This window comes from Trachemys scripta, chromosome 7 (assembly GCF_013100865.1).
Source record: "Trachemys scripta elegans isolate TJP31775 chromosome 7, CAS_Tse_1.0, whole genome shotgun sequence".
Taxonomy (NCBI): domain Eukaryota; kingdom Metazoa; phylum Chordata; order Testudines; family Emydidae; genus Trachemys; species Trachemys scripta.
The window spans coordinates 57,695,996-57,710,028 of NC_048304.1; positions in this window are offsets into that span (position 1 = coordinate 57,695,996).

The following is a 14,033-nucleotide window of genomic DNA, read 5'->3' on the forward strand; positions in this document are numbered from 1 at the left end:
CCAAAGAACCTTAATTCTGCCCCTATAGGGCTAAACCTCCATTCCTCCAGCAAAGGACATTTTCCCCACTCTAGTACTTCTGTTGATGTAGGAAACATCTCCACTACAGCTCTATAATGCAAGCTGCAGAGCCGTAACTGTGCCACTGTAGCACTTTTAGTATAGACGTACCCTAGGAGACTGTCAATGAGGGTTATTTAAAAGATCTTGCTGATGTCTACAGCATGACATAACCTGAGATATTGAAAAGATATTCACATCCAAATAGCATTTTCAGAACAGTATGAGCCCTTAGTCTTCTAATCATTTGTACTACAGTAGCCTATAGAGGCCCCAAGTAAGATAGGGCACAGTCGTGCTAGGGGCTGTACATACACATGAAGTTGGAGGCAGCCCCTGTCTCAAAGAGCTCACAGTCTAAACAGGCAAAGTGTGTGAGAAAGGGGGAGTTCTTATCCATATTTTAAAGCTGGGAGGCTTGGCTGCTGTGCATCCCCTCTGCCCTTTCAGCCCCTCACTGAACCAGCACCCACACTGCCCCCCACCAGTGCCACTGGCCAACCAGAGCCATAGGTGTGAGGACTGAGAGAAGGGCTTGTTCTCAGCAGCCCCCCAGCGCTCCCTGCAGCTGAGGAGCAGCAGCCCAGCATGGAGAGAATCCAGCCTAGCACTGCCACAGGGCAAACTGTAGCCAAGGAAGGCAGAGTCCACCAGCAGGCTGGACCAGAAGCCCCAGTGGGGCATCACTCCTCGGAGGGGAGGAACCATGTTTCCACTATCACCATCTTTTTGTGGTCTCCACCAAGAAGGGCCCCTTCAATTCCAAGGTAATATGTAATGGGTGGAATTTACCCCTTCTGTCCTGGCTGGGTGTTTAGACTATCCATCATGGCAGTACCTGCCCCTCACCACTGTGTCTGAGATCCGAAGCGGGTGAAGTGATTCCAGCGTGCAGTTTATGGGTAGCCTCAGGGCTGTTGCTCGATGCTCAGGTAGCAGAGCAGTTAGGTACACATCCTTTCACCTGCACTTGGTGAGGTGAGTGTGCCTGGTTAACATGCAGGGACCTTGTTACACTAACCCACGCCTGTTATCTCAAGACCAGACTAATGTAATGTGCTGAACAAAGCAAGGGCTGACACTCATCTCAATGGCATTTCTGTCTGTCTGATAGCTCTTGAACGCTGCAGCCAATAGATTCCAACATTTCAGGGAATGGTTCCAGGCTTCAATGAGCAGAAGTCTACTGATTTGGGTGAAAACTGGAAAAAAGGAAAGGGCTACACTGGGGACACACAAAGCCCCTGGACATCTGATTGGCAAAGACAACAGTTTCAGCTGCCTCTGTAATTCTCCACAGGGCAAAGTACCAGTGGAGGGGAACTATTCACATCTTCCAGCATAACACCCCTCAGCTCAGCTCTGCTGATCCTTCCAACGCAGATTTCAGATGCTGACACTCTGAAAGAAAAGAAAGGAACAAAGAAGGAGAAAGGGGAAAAAAGTAAGAATGGTGGAGGGAAGGGAAATGGGAAGGCCTGGATGGAAGAGGGCAGTTGGGGTGCACACAGAGACCCTGGCATGGGAGACAGAAAGGCAGACAATGGTCTGGGGAAATGGGGGAAGGGGGCACAGAGAGCCCCAGCCATGGTTGAGAAGGGTAACATGGGGGGTACACAGAACCTCTGGCGGAGGAAGGAATAGGGGACCCTGGATGGTGGGGGAAAGTGCCATGGGGAAAATAGGGGAAGGGGGAGAATGAGGGGGCACCCAAAACCTGTGGCTTGGGGAGCGATTGAAAAACCATGGTGGGGGGGAAGGGGCAATGGGAGATACAGAGAGCCTCTTGCATGAGGGAGAGGGCGGGGGTTTTCAGGGAGTCCTTGAAATAGAGGACTGAGAGCATATTGCACCAGCGCTCCAGGATCAGACTAGTTGTAGTATTTTACTGACTGGTTGTGATGTTATTAGTGTAATATAATATCACATTGAAAGGTGACACAAGGTCAGAAAGAGTTAATTAACTCACAGACTGACCTGACCCATGGCCAACTTTAAAGACTTGTTAGGAAGATATGTAAATGAACAGAGCTTTGAAATGCAAACCTGCATTGTTAGAGATAGAAGGGTAGATGTTTGCTCAGGTCTTGTGATGTAAGCAAACAAATCTTGTCTATTGCTATAGCTTTGATTCAAAGATCAAAAAAGGAATATTAACATTTATGATGGCACTTGGGTGAAATAGTATTATTGTCTATATGTCTCTTTGAAGGTTGTGATAAACTGTATATGAACTGTTGAATGGATAAATTACACTATGCTAATTGCCAGGATGTTTGGGAGACAGAAAATTAAGTTTATTCTCTAAGGCCAAGAGGCTGCTGGAAAACGTATAAAAACCCTGGGACACCATCCTGTTTTATCTCAGATCTGCTTTGGGTTTCAAGAGTGGGAAACCTTAAGCCACAAGAATTGAAATACCCGGTCATTGACTGGAGTCACCCTGAATATGGACATTGGACTATTTCTAAAAGGACTTTTGGCAACTACAAATTCATCTCTGCTATGTATCTAAACCCCAAGAATTGGATTCAAGTCTGTATGTGTATTGATCTTTTAACCAACACACTCTCTCTCCCTTTTCTTTTTTAAATAAATTTTAGTTAAGTTAATAAGAATTGGCTATAGCATGTATTTTGGGTAAGATCTAAGTTATCATTTGACCTGGGTCTGGGGCTTGGTCCTTTGGGATCAGGAGAACCTTTTCTTTTATAAGATGAGATACGATTTTCAGTAATCATCATCATATCTGACATGTGTGCCTGGATGGAGGCCTGAGGCTGGGTACTTTAAGGGAACTGTGTTATTTGGACTTCTGAGTAACCTGTATGGTAATAGAGAAGCTGTTTTGTGCTAGCTTGGTAAATCTAAGTATTGGACTATCCACCAGCTTTTGGGGTTTGTCTGCCCCGTTCTGTTTGCAGTTCACTCTGATTGAGTGACCTCAGCTGGCTCCCACGGGCAGCATCGTCACAGTGGCATCAGGATAAACCCTTTGTTATGAACAGAACTAGGTACAGAAATAAGGTAGCGAAACTTCCCGCTGTTCTGAGTAGCTGCAGCCTGCCCTGCCTGTGGCTGCTCTGTTTCTGGCCCAGCAGGAGACGTGTCACAGGAAAGCAGAGACTGCAGCTAGAGGGCAAAGGGAGTGTGCCACCTGTACACTTCCTGGAGCAATTACTCTACAGCACAGCAGCTGCCTGCACGAGAGCTTCCAGATGGAATTCAAGGGGCTGGTTTTGGCCTCTAAAGGCCTAGCTGGTCTGAGCCCTGGTTACCCAAGAGACCTTCCTCCCTCCCTGACTATTCACCTGCAGCTTAGATCAATGGAGGCTGTCAGCCTGAAGTGCCCTTGCTATAAACCAGATGGCAGTGCTGACAAGGGCCTTCTCCAGGGATGAAAGTAACTTAAAGGACTTACCGGTACTCCGGAGTCCTTGGGGGGGAGGGGCCTCAACCAGAAGAGGTGTGGTCTCTACCAGAAGAGGCATGGCCTTTAACTCCCCAGGCGCTTTAAATCAGGATTTAAAGGGCCCGAGGCTGGGGCTGTGGTAGCNCAACCAGAAGAGGCGGGGCCTTTAAATGCCCAGCGCTTTAAATCAGGATCGGAGCGCCCCGCTGCCGGGGCAGCAGCAGCTGGGAGCCCCTGGGCCCTTTAAATCAACCCCGGAGCTCCCAGCTGCAGAGGCAGCTGGGAGCCCCGGGGGTGATTTAAAGGGCCCAGGGCTCCCAGCTGCCGCTACCACAGCGGAGCCCTGGGCACTTTAAATCATCATCGGAGGGGGCTCCCAGCTGCCGCCGCCACCCCAGGGCCCTGGCCTCTGGCGGAGCTTTAAAGGGCCCAGGGCACCGCTAAATCACCATCAGAGCCCTCTAAATCGCCGCCGGAGCCCCGCCGCCACTACCCCAGGGCTCCGGCAGGCTCCGGGGATCGTTTCCATGTTCTCTCTACAGGTACTAATGCGGAGAGTGGACTAGATGACCCATCTGAGGGAAGGGAGCAGAAGGAGACTCCACCGATTGGAAGACAAAAGATGCACTGTCCTAGGGATGTGGGTTCCACGATCACCACTCCCAAGAGGAGGAGGAGGGTGGTGGTGGTCGGGGACTCCCTCCTCAGGGGGACTGAGTCATCTATCTGCCGCCCCGACCGGGAAAACCGAGAGGTCTGCTGCTTGCCAGGAGCTAGGATACACGATGTGACGGAGAGACTGCCGAGACTCATCAAGCCCTCGGATCGCTACCCCTTCCTGCTTCTCCACGTGGGCACCAATGATACTGCCAAGAATGACCTTGAGCAGATCACTGCAGACTACGTGGCTCTGGGAAGAAGGATAAAGGAGTTTTAGGAGCAAGTGGTGTTCTCGTCCATCCTCTCTGTGCAAGGAAAAGGCCTGGGTAGAGACCGTCAAATCGTGGAAGTCAATGAATGGCTACGCAGGTGGTGTCGGAGAGAAGGCTTTGGATTCTTCGACCATGGGATGGTGTTCCAAGAAGGAGGAGTGCTAGGCAGAGACGGGCTCCACCTAACGAAGAGAGGGAAGAGCATCTTCGCCAGCAGGCTGGCTAACCTAGTGATGAGGGCTTTAAACTAGGTTCAGCGGGGGAAGGAGACCAAAGCCCTGAGGTAAGTGGGGAAATGGGATCCAGGGAGGAAGCACAAGCAGGAGAGCGCAAGAGGGGAGGACTCCTGTCTCATGCTGAGAAAGAGGGACGATCGATGAGTTATCTTAAGTGCCTATACACAAATGCAAGAAGCCTGGGAAACAAGCAGGGAGAACTGGAAGTCCTGGCACAGTCAGGGAACTATGATGCGATTGGAATAACAGAGACTTGGTGGGATAACTCACATGACTGGAGTACTGTCATGGATGGATATAAACTGTTCAGGAAGGACAGGCAGGGCAGAAAAGGTGGGGGAGTTGCGTTGTATGTAAGAGAGGAGTATGACTGCTCAGAGCTCGGGTATGAAACTGCAGAAAAACCTGAGAGTCTCTGGATAAAGTTGAGAAGTGTGAGCAACAAGAGTGATGTCATGGTTGGAGTCTGCTATAGACCACCAGACCAGGGGGATGAAGTGGACGAGGCTTTCTTCTGGCAACTAGCAGAAGTAAATATGGCAGGCGACCAGCTTGGCTAAACAGTGAAATCCTTGCTGACCTTAAACGNAGAACTCGCTTTTTAGAATTGTTGTGTGAGATTCAGCCAAAATGTCTGTTTTACTGCGCTGTATCTCTTCTCATGGCTCCTAGTTACACCCTGAGCTCTCAGAAGCTGCTCTCCACTCTTGCTGGTTAAACCCTTCAGTTATCTGCCATGGCTTTCACAGCCCAGTTAGCTGAGTTACAACTATCTAGTGATTTTAATCTCTCCTCCTGTATCAATTCCTCCAGCCCCTCTCTGTTTAGTCTTCTCCCCTCTGAATTGCTGTTGGTTTAGTGATATCTTTCTGGCACCGAAATGCCTCTGCTGGTGGGCAGTGATCTAATTGTGGTCTCACAGAGCCTTCTAGAATTCCCTCTTTGCTAATTCAAAAGGTCTTGTCCACAAAACCCAAAATTAAATTGGCTTTATGGCCTCCAAAATCAATTTGTTTCACATAGAAGGTGCTCTGACATTACAGCGATACGTGGCAGTGCAAAATCCTAAAACAAAGCAATTGCTGTAGCCATAGTAACCAAACCTCTTATTAATGAATACAGCCCAAAACACCATCATTAATTTCTGCAGGTGGAGAGCTGCCTGTTCACACCAGGCTCACAAAGAATGGGGGCTACAAGCTGACTCTCCCTGAGCTGCTCTGGTTTGCAGGGATGGGCATTTCCTTCTTGAAGTCACACCAACCTCCAGAGGCCAAATCACCCCTATGAAGAGCTGCCACAGTAAAATGGACACCTGTCGCTTCATCGGTGCTGATTCTCCCTTTGAAGACAGGATGACAGGAACAGACCCTGTATCTCTAGGTCTCTGACACCGCTGTGCTGGGAACTGCAGGGACACTTCAGAAACAGCACAGAGTACGTCCCTCCTGGATGAGCAAGGTGCTAAAGAAACACTCAAGGAAGACAAGGCTGTTGCAGAGAAGCTAAAGGAATTCTCTGCATTGGTCTTCACTGCAGAGGATGTGAGGCAGATTTCCGCACCTGAGCCATTCCTTTTAGGTGACAATTTTGAGGAACTGTCCCAGATTGAGGTGTCATTAGAGGAGGTTTTGGAACAAATTGATAGATTACACAGTAATAAGTCACCCACCACAGGTGGTATTCACCCATGAGTTTTGAAGGAGCTCAAATATGAAATTGCAGAACTGCTAATTATGGTTTATAACCTATCACTTAAATCAGCCTCTGTACCAAATGACTGGGGGACAGCTAATGTCACACTGATTTTTTTAAAAAGGCTCTAGAGGCAATCCTGGCAATTACAGGCCAGTAAGCCTAACTTCAGTTTTTTTACTATAGTTTCAACCATAGTTTCAACCTGGCATTGAATTATCAGGCAGCTAGATGAACACAAAATACTGAGGAAGAGTCACAACATGGCTTTTGTAAAGGGAAATCAATGCCTCACCAATCTATTAGAATTCTCTCAGGGGGTTTACAAACTTGTGGACAAGGGTGATCAGAAAACCTTTGACAAGGTCCCTCAGCAAAGGTTCTTAAGCAAAGTAACCAGTCCTAGGATAAGCGGGAAGGTCTTCTCTTGGATTAGCAACTAGCTTTAAAGAAGGAAACAAAAGGGGAGGAAGAATTGGTCAGTTTTCACAATGGAGAGAGGTAAATAGTAGGTCCACCAAGAATCTGTCCTTGGACCATTTCTGTTCAACATATTCATAAATGATCTGGAAAACGGGTAAACAGGGGTAAACAGAAACAATACAAAATTACTCATGTTGTAGTGAATTAATTATTAATTGCTGGGAGTGCTCAAGCAATCCCTTTACTCAACTTTCTGAATTGGGTAAAGGGATTGCTTGAGCATTCTTCAGCCATTAAAGAAGGATCCTCCCTCCAAAAAAAATGTATAAAGAATCTACAACTTCTCAAATAACTATTTAAGATAAAGACTTTCTAATAATTATTGAAATTTAAAGGACTGTGTCATGGAGTGCGTCACTCACTGCGCTCTGGCGCCTCCTTCTGGTCTCTTTGGGGATTAACTCTGAGGCCAACGTCCTCATCAGTGGTCCGCGCACCGTCACTGCCTCTGCTTGCAGCCCCTCTTGCCACCTCAGGAACTACAGCATCTTCTTTATGGCTCGGCTCTCCGGCCATGTCACTATCAGTCTCCCCATCTTCTGGGGCTATGGCTTGAAGTCCATAGTCTTGAATTCTCAACCGCTTCCCCAGTGGCTAATGTGAGGAGCCAGGATCCACCCACTACTCCAGGCCCCAGCCCAGGGACCCTACAAATGGCAGCCTCCTCCTGCAGCTCTCTACTTAGGTCCACTGCTGCCATAAATCCCTGGGCCGCTTCCCCAGGGCCTCAGTTCCAGCTTCGCCCTCACCTCCGGGCCTGTCTGCTCAGCCTTGGCAGCCAGCCAGGAGTTCTCCCCTACCCCTGGGATCCATACTGGCCGCCGAGCTGTCCCTGGTGCTGCAGTTGCTTCAACCCAGCAGGAACTCAGTTCTCACACCTTGGGCTCCCTGCAGTGACTGAACTGCTCTTTTCTGCAGCCTTCTTTTATATCGGCCTGCTGGCCCTGATTGACTGCTGTTCTCTGATTGGCCACTCTCAGCACAGCTGCCCTAGGCCCCTTTTAACCTCTCTTTGGCCAGTGAGAGGCTGACACCCCATCGCAGAGTGTTTTGTGTACTATAAACTTTAACTGTAAAGAACAGGATGGACTTTTTGAAAACAGACTGATTTCTGATAGAATTCTAATAAAATTGACAGAATAGCACAGAAAATGGGCTGAATAAAAAGAAGAGTTAAAACTTTAAACTTAAAGAGGTTCTGAGAAGCTCCTGCCAAAATGACAAAGAAATATATTTTTAGAGAAAGAATTGCAACTCTAATGCACATATGCCTTAACAAACTATGTATGTCATAAGATGAAGAGACTCCTAAAGAAAACCTGAGAGGCTACTGAGTCAATGAATGGGTGACAGCAACCAACTCTGAATCTAATCAAGCTTGAAAGAGGTGTGTTTTCCTGTAATTGAATGAAAATAAGAAAAAGAGCATGAGAAGTAAGCATCTCCCAACCCCCCACGCACATCCTCTCTGCTCCCTGGCTTACCCAGAAAGTACTTCACAACTCTTTTGAAAGACTTACCTCTACTAATTCCACGCCAGAGATTTGGGCCCGGTCTCAGTGAAAGGAGCATCCATGTGGCCTGCCCAACAGTCTCAGCGTGGACCTTGCCCAGCTACTGACCAGAAACTGGCTCTGCTCCAGCCTCCTCCACTGTCTCGGTGTGGACCTTGCCCACAAGCTGGCTGGAAGCTGAGTTTCTATGGCCTGCTGCCTGAGCCTGCCATTTCTGAGGGAAGTGTGGAGCAGAGGTGCTGTCATATAATCATAGAATATTAGGATTGGAAGAGACCTCAGGAGGTCATCTAGTCCGACCCACTGCTCAAAGCAGGACCAACACCAACTAAATCATCCCAGCCAAGGCTCTGTCAAGCCGGGCCTTAAAAACCTCTAAGGATGGAGATTCCAACATCTCCCTAGGTAACCCATTCCAGTGCTTCACCACCCTCCTAGTGAAATAATGTTTCCTAATATCCAAGCTAGACCTCCCCCACTGCAACTTGAGACCATTGCTTCTTGTTCTGTCATCTGCCACCATTGAGAACAGCCGAGCTCCATCCTCTTTGGAACCCCCTTCAGATAGTTGAAGGCTGCTATCAAATCCCCCCTCACTCTTCTCTTCTGCAGACTAAATAACCCTAGTTCCCTCAGCCTCTCCTCGTAAGTCATGCGCCCCAGCCCCCTAATCATTTTTGTTGCCCTCTGCTGGACTCTCTCCAATTTGTCCACATCCCTTCTGTAGTGGGGGGACCAAAACTGGATGCATTACTCCAGGTATTCTGTCCTACAGACATGCTTCAGAAAGCCAAAATAGATGGGATTTAGTTTTTGCTTTTTTAATTTAGCAGTTTTGAGGAGAAAAATCTTCTAAGTCAATGAAGTCACTAAAAGAAATTTAATTAAAACTCTGCCATCAGTTGGCCAGGAGACAGGGAACTCCCCACTGGCCATTTAGGGAATCTGGGGCAAAAATCTGTCTGGGGATTGGTCCTGCTTTGAGCAGGGGGTTGGACTAGATGACCTCCTGAGGTCCCTTCCAACCCTGACATTCTATGATTCTCTGACCTGGGGAATCTTGAGTAGGAGTAGAAACTGTAGTTTAGCTCTGTATCTGGCACTGGTCCAACCGCTGCTGCAATACCATATCTAGTTCTGGTGCCCACAATTCAAGAAGGATGTTAATAAATTGGAGGGAGTTCAGAGAAGATTCGCAAGAATGATTAAAGGATTGGAAAACATGCCTTATACTAATAGTCTCAAGGAGCTCATCAATTTAGCTTAACAAAGAGAAGGGTAAGGGGTGACTTGATCCCAGTCTGTAAGTACCTACCTGGGAAACAAATATTTAATAATGGGCTCTTCAGTCTAGCAGGGAAAGGTGTAACACAATCCAATGGCTGGAAATTGAAGCTACGCAAACTCAGACTAGAAATAAGGTGTACATATTTAATTGGTAAGAGTAATTAACAAGTGGAACAACTTACCAAGTGTCATGATGGATTCTCCATCACTAGCAATTTTTAAATCTAAATTGGATGTTTTTCTAGAAGCTCTGCTCTAGGAATTATTTTGGGGAAAGTTCTCTGGCCTGTGTTATGCAGGAAGTCAGACGAGAATCACAATGGTCCCTTCTGGCCTTGGAATCTATGAATCTATGACATTGGGGTGGAGGGCTGAGAAACAGTGAATAATTCAGGGAGCTTACTTCAGGTGGCTCCCTGCCTGTCCAGGCTTTGCGCTGCCCTATGAAAGCAGCCAGCAGGCCTGGCTCCTACGCGGGGGGCCAAGAGGCTCCACACACTGCTCTGGCCCGCAGGCACCGCCACCCCAGCTCTCATTGGCTGTGGAGCCCTGTGGCCCCCCCACGTAGGATTCAGATCTTCTGGCCACTTCCGGGGCACGATGCGATGCCAGGACAGTTAGGGACTAACCTGCCTGTTAAAAATCCAGTCAGCGGTGCTTACCAGAGCCACCACGGTCCCTTTTCGACCGCGCAGTCCTTTCAAAAACCGGACATCTGGCAACCCTACTTCCTGTAGCCTCTTTGTGCTCTCCCTTTCTGACTTTATACTCCTAGCCCAGCTCCTCTCCCAGCTGGGCTTCATTTGGAATTAGGCCCTATCACTTCCTGGTTCCCCTCCAGGTGCAACATCTAACGCTAATAGGCCTCTCCTGGTCCATAGAGCCCTGCTCAGAATTTGTGTGGGGTGGCCACCCCATGACGCCACAGTTAAAGCTGGTTGGAAATTTTCTAACAGAACATTATTCTATCAGAAAATGCCAATTAACCAACAGTGAAACACTTCACAGGAACATGTCAATTGTGGCATCTCTGCTAGTTCCCTGCCAGCTCGCCCACCCACCTGGCTCCTCAGCAACCTGACTGGCAAGCTGCCAGGGCTCCTGGGCTGTCAGTATCCCTGGCTCCTCAGAAGCCCACCTGGCAAGGAGCTTGGCAGCCAGGGTTTCCAGCTCCTTGTTAGTCCACTTGGAGGATTGCTGCAGCGCCAGGGCTCCTAGGGTCATGGCTCCATGGAAACCAGGCTCCCAAATTCCCTGTCTCTTCAGCTTCTCCTGAGACAGGGACACGCATCCTGGAGATGAATGCATGGCTGAGCAGATGGTGTTGACAGGAGGGCTTTGGCTTCCTCACCAATGGGATGCTGGCTGGGAAGAAGATCTGCTGGGAAAAAATAGGTTCCTGTTGACCAAGAAGGGGAAGGGCATCTTTAGACACCGACTCACTAATCTCTATTGAGGAAGGCTTTATACTGGGTTCAAAGGGGCAGGTGACAAAACCCAGGTAGGTATTAAAAAGGTAACCTGAACAGAGGACTAGATGCTGGGGTGTGGGGGGTTACAATAGGGTGATAGGAACAACAAGAGGGGAAATAGTGGGGGAGTCCGCTCAATATCTTTTGTGTCTACACACAAATGCCCAGAGAACTGGGAATGAAAGGAAGAACTGGAAATGTTAGTACAAAAACTAAGTAATGATTTAACTTGCATCACTGAGACTTGGTGGGATAAATCTCATGACAGGAACATTGGTGTAGCGGGGTGTGGCTTGTCCAGGAAGGACAGGCAGGGGACAAAGGATGAGGGGTTGCTTTACACACCCAGAATACACACCCTTGTTCTGAGGTCCTGCAGGAGGGGGGAGGCAGCAGAAAATGCCAATTCATGGAAAGTGAAGCATTTCACAGGAACATGTTGATTTCCACATATCTGCCTGGTGAGCTGCCAGGAAACAGGCTTCCTGGAATTCAAGTGCGAGGATCCCTGGGTCTGTAACCCAGGTCTGCTGATTGCTGGGCGGCTTCTGTGTCCACACCGCCACCCACAGCAGCCTTCACAGGAATGTATTGATTTCAATGTATCTGCCTGGTTATCTGCTGGGGATCGGGGCTTCCTGGGCTCCCAGATTCCTCTGTAGCCTGGGCCCCCAGTATCGCTGGCTCCTCAGCAGCCAACCTGGCAGGAAGTTGGGCGTCAGGGCTGTGAGCTCATCAGCAATAATTCTGGTGGGCTGTGCACAGCCAGGGCTTCCGGACTCTTCTTTTGTTTTGGAAACACCCAAACATGCCTATTGCAAGAATGTCCTGGTGTTTCCAAAACAAAATATTGTGTCATTTCACTTCCAGCAATGTTGCTGAGCTTTTGGCTTTTTGTCTCAATTCAAGATGAAAATATTTCCCAAAACCTTGAACTTTGTCCCAGAAGTGAAATTCACTTTCCTGGCCAGCTCTAGTGACAGTTAATTTAATGCTGTGGGTCCACTATATCATAAACAAAGTTAATAATGCTACAGCAGTGGATCTACAGCTCTTCTCTAGTAAAATAAGCTTCATTATAGAGTTGTAGATATTAGAATGTTTATAACATTCAGCCAAGAAGAGTCTCTTATTGTGAAAAAATAAAAGACCAGGAGCAATTAAGATTGTATTACAATAATACAATGCCACATGCCAATAGTCAAAGAGGCTTTGGGACCCCTGCTTTCTTTTTTAAACTTCCAACTTATGTGCACGCATGCACATATGCGGGTGCACAGCCCACTCCTTCTGGGAACCAGCAAACCCCCGGAGGAAATAAGAACACCCCAGACTCTCACTGACAGCAGGAATTAGCCAGAGTAGGGGAATGGGCAGACTCAGATTTTAAGGGAAGAAGGATCCCTGAAGTCCCGCCTCCTAACTGTTGCTCCCACTGTCTGGGGGACCGTGCTTCACCAGTGCGACGTGTCACACATGGAGCTGCACTGACCTGGGAACTAGGAGGAGGCGGGGGATCATTCATGACCCAAAGCAGAGAGGAGGGTTGGGTTTCAAGGCGGGATTTACTGGAGCAGAGAAGCAGGTACAGGGGCAGCAGAGTGGCTGGCATGATGCCAAGAGATGGGAAGAGGCGAGGAAAAGAGGAGGAGGGCAAAGGACAAGGAACCACATAGGAGGGCAAAGGACAAGGAACCACATGTTCTGACCTATCTCCTAATGATGTATATACCAGGCTCTGTAGTGTAAGGGCCTCTAAGCACAGGGTAACTTAACAGGATGATGACACATGATCAGACATTTTCTCTTGCTTTCTCAAAGACTCAAAGGTCAGAATGGACCATTGTGATCATCTAGTCTGACCTCCTGCACATTGCAGGCCACAGAGCCTCCCCCACCCACTCCTGTAATAGACCCCTAATCAGCGATGAGCTGGCAAAATCTTAACAACTGGTTCCCTACCGGGTCTTCGGCGGCACTTCAGCAGTGGGTCCTTCACTTGCTCCGGGTCTTCGGCGGCACTTCGAGTGAAGGACCCGCCGCCAAAGTGCCACTGAAGACTCGGAGCGCCGCCCGGTGAGTACAAGCCCCATGTGTTTTTTTACATGTGTTTTTTTTTTTTTAAGTCATCCCTGCCGGGGCTCCGTTGAAACTGTTTGAATCGGGCCCCACACTTCCCAAAGCCAGCCCTGCACATCGGGGTTGCAAAATTGTATCGGGGGCCGGGTAGGGAAGGCTGTGAACAACCTGTCCCCCACACCCACGTCCTGCCCCCGACTGCCCCCCCTCAGAACCCGCAATCCACCAAACCCCCCCCCCGCTCCTTGTCCCCTGACCACCCCCTCCTGAGACACCCTCACCCTAACTGCCCCCCCAGGACCCCATCCCCTACCCAACTCGCCCTGCTCCCTGTCCCCTGACTGCCCCAACCCCGTCCACCACGACCCCGACAGACCCCCGGAACTTTCACACCTACCCAACCCCTCCCCGTTCCCCGTTCCCTGACTGCCCCCTTCAACCTCTCCCTGCCCCTTATTCAACCCCTCCTCCCAGCCCCGGCCCGACCCCCTTACCATGCTGTTCAGGGCAGCGTGTATGGATGCCGTACGGCCTGCTGGAGCTTGCAGCCCCACCCCCTTACCATGCCACTCAAAGTGGCAGGAGCTGCAGAGCTGCCCAGGAGCGGTCCAGAGCGCTAGCACTGGCGGTGCGGCACGCTGAGGCTCTGCGAGAGGGGGGAAGGTGGGGGAGGGGCCGGGGGAGCCTCCCCAGCCGGGAGCTCAGGCGGGCTGGACAGGACAGTCCCATGGGCCCGAAGTGGCCCACGGGCCGGAGTTTGCCCACCCCTTTAACAACCAGTTCTAAACCGGCTTCTAAATTTAACAACCAGTTCACGTGAACTGGCTCCAGCTCACCACTGCCCCTAACCACTGGCTGAGTTA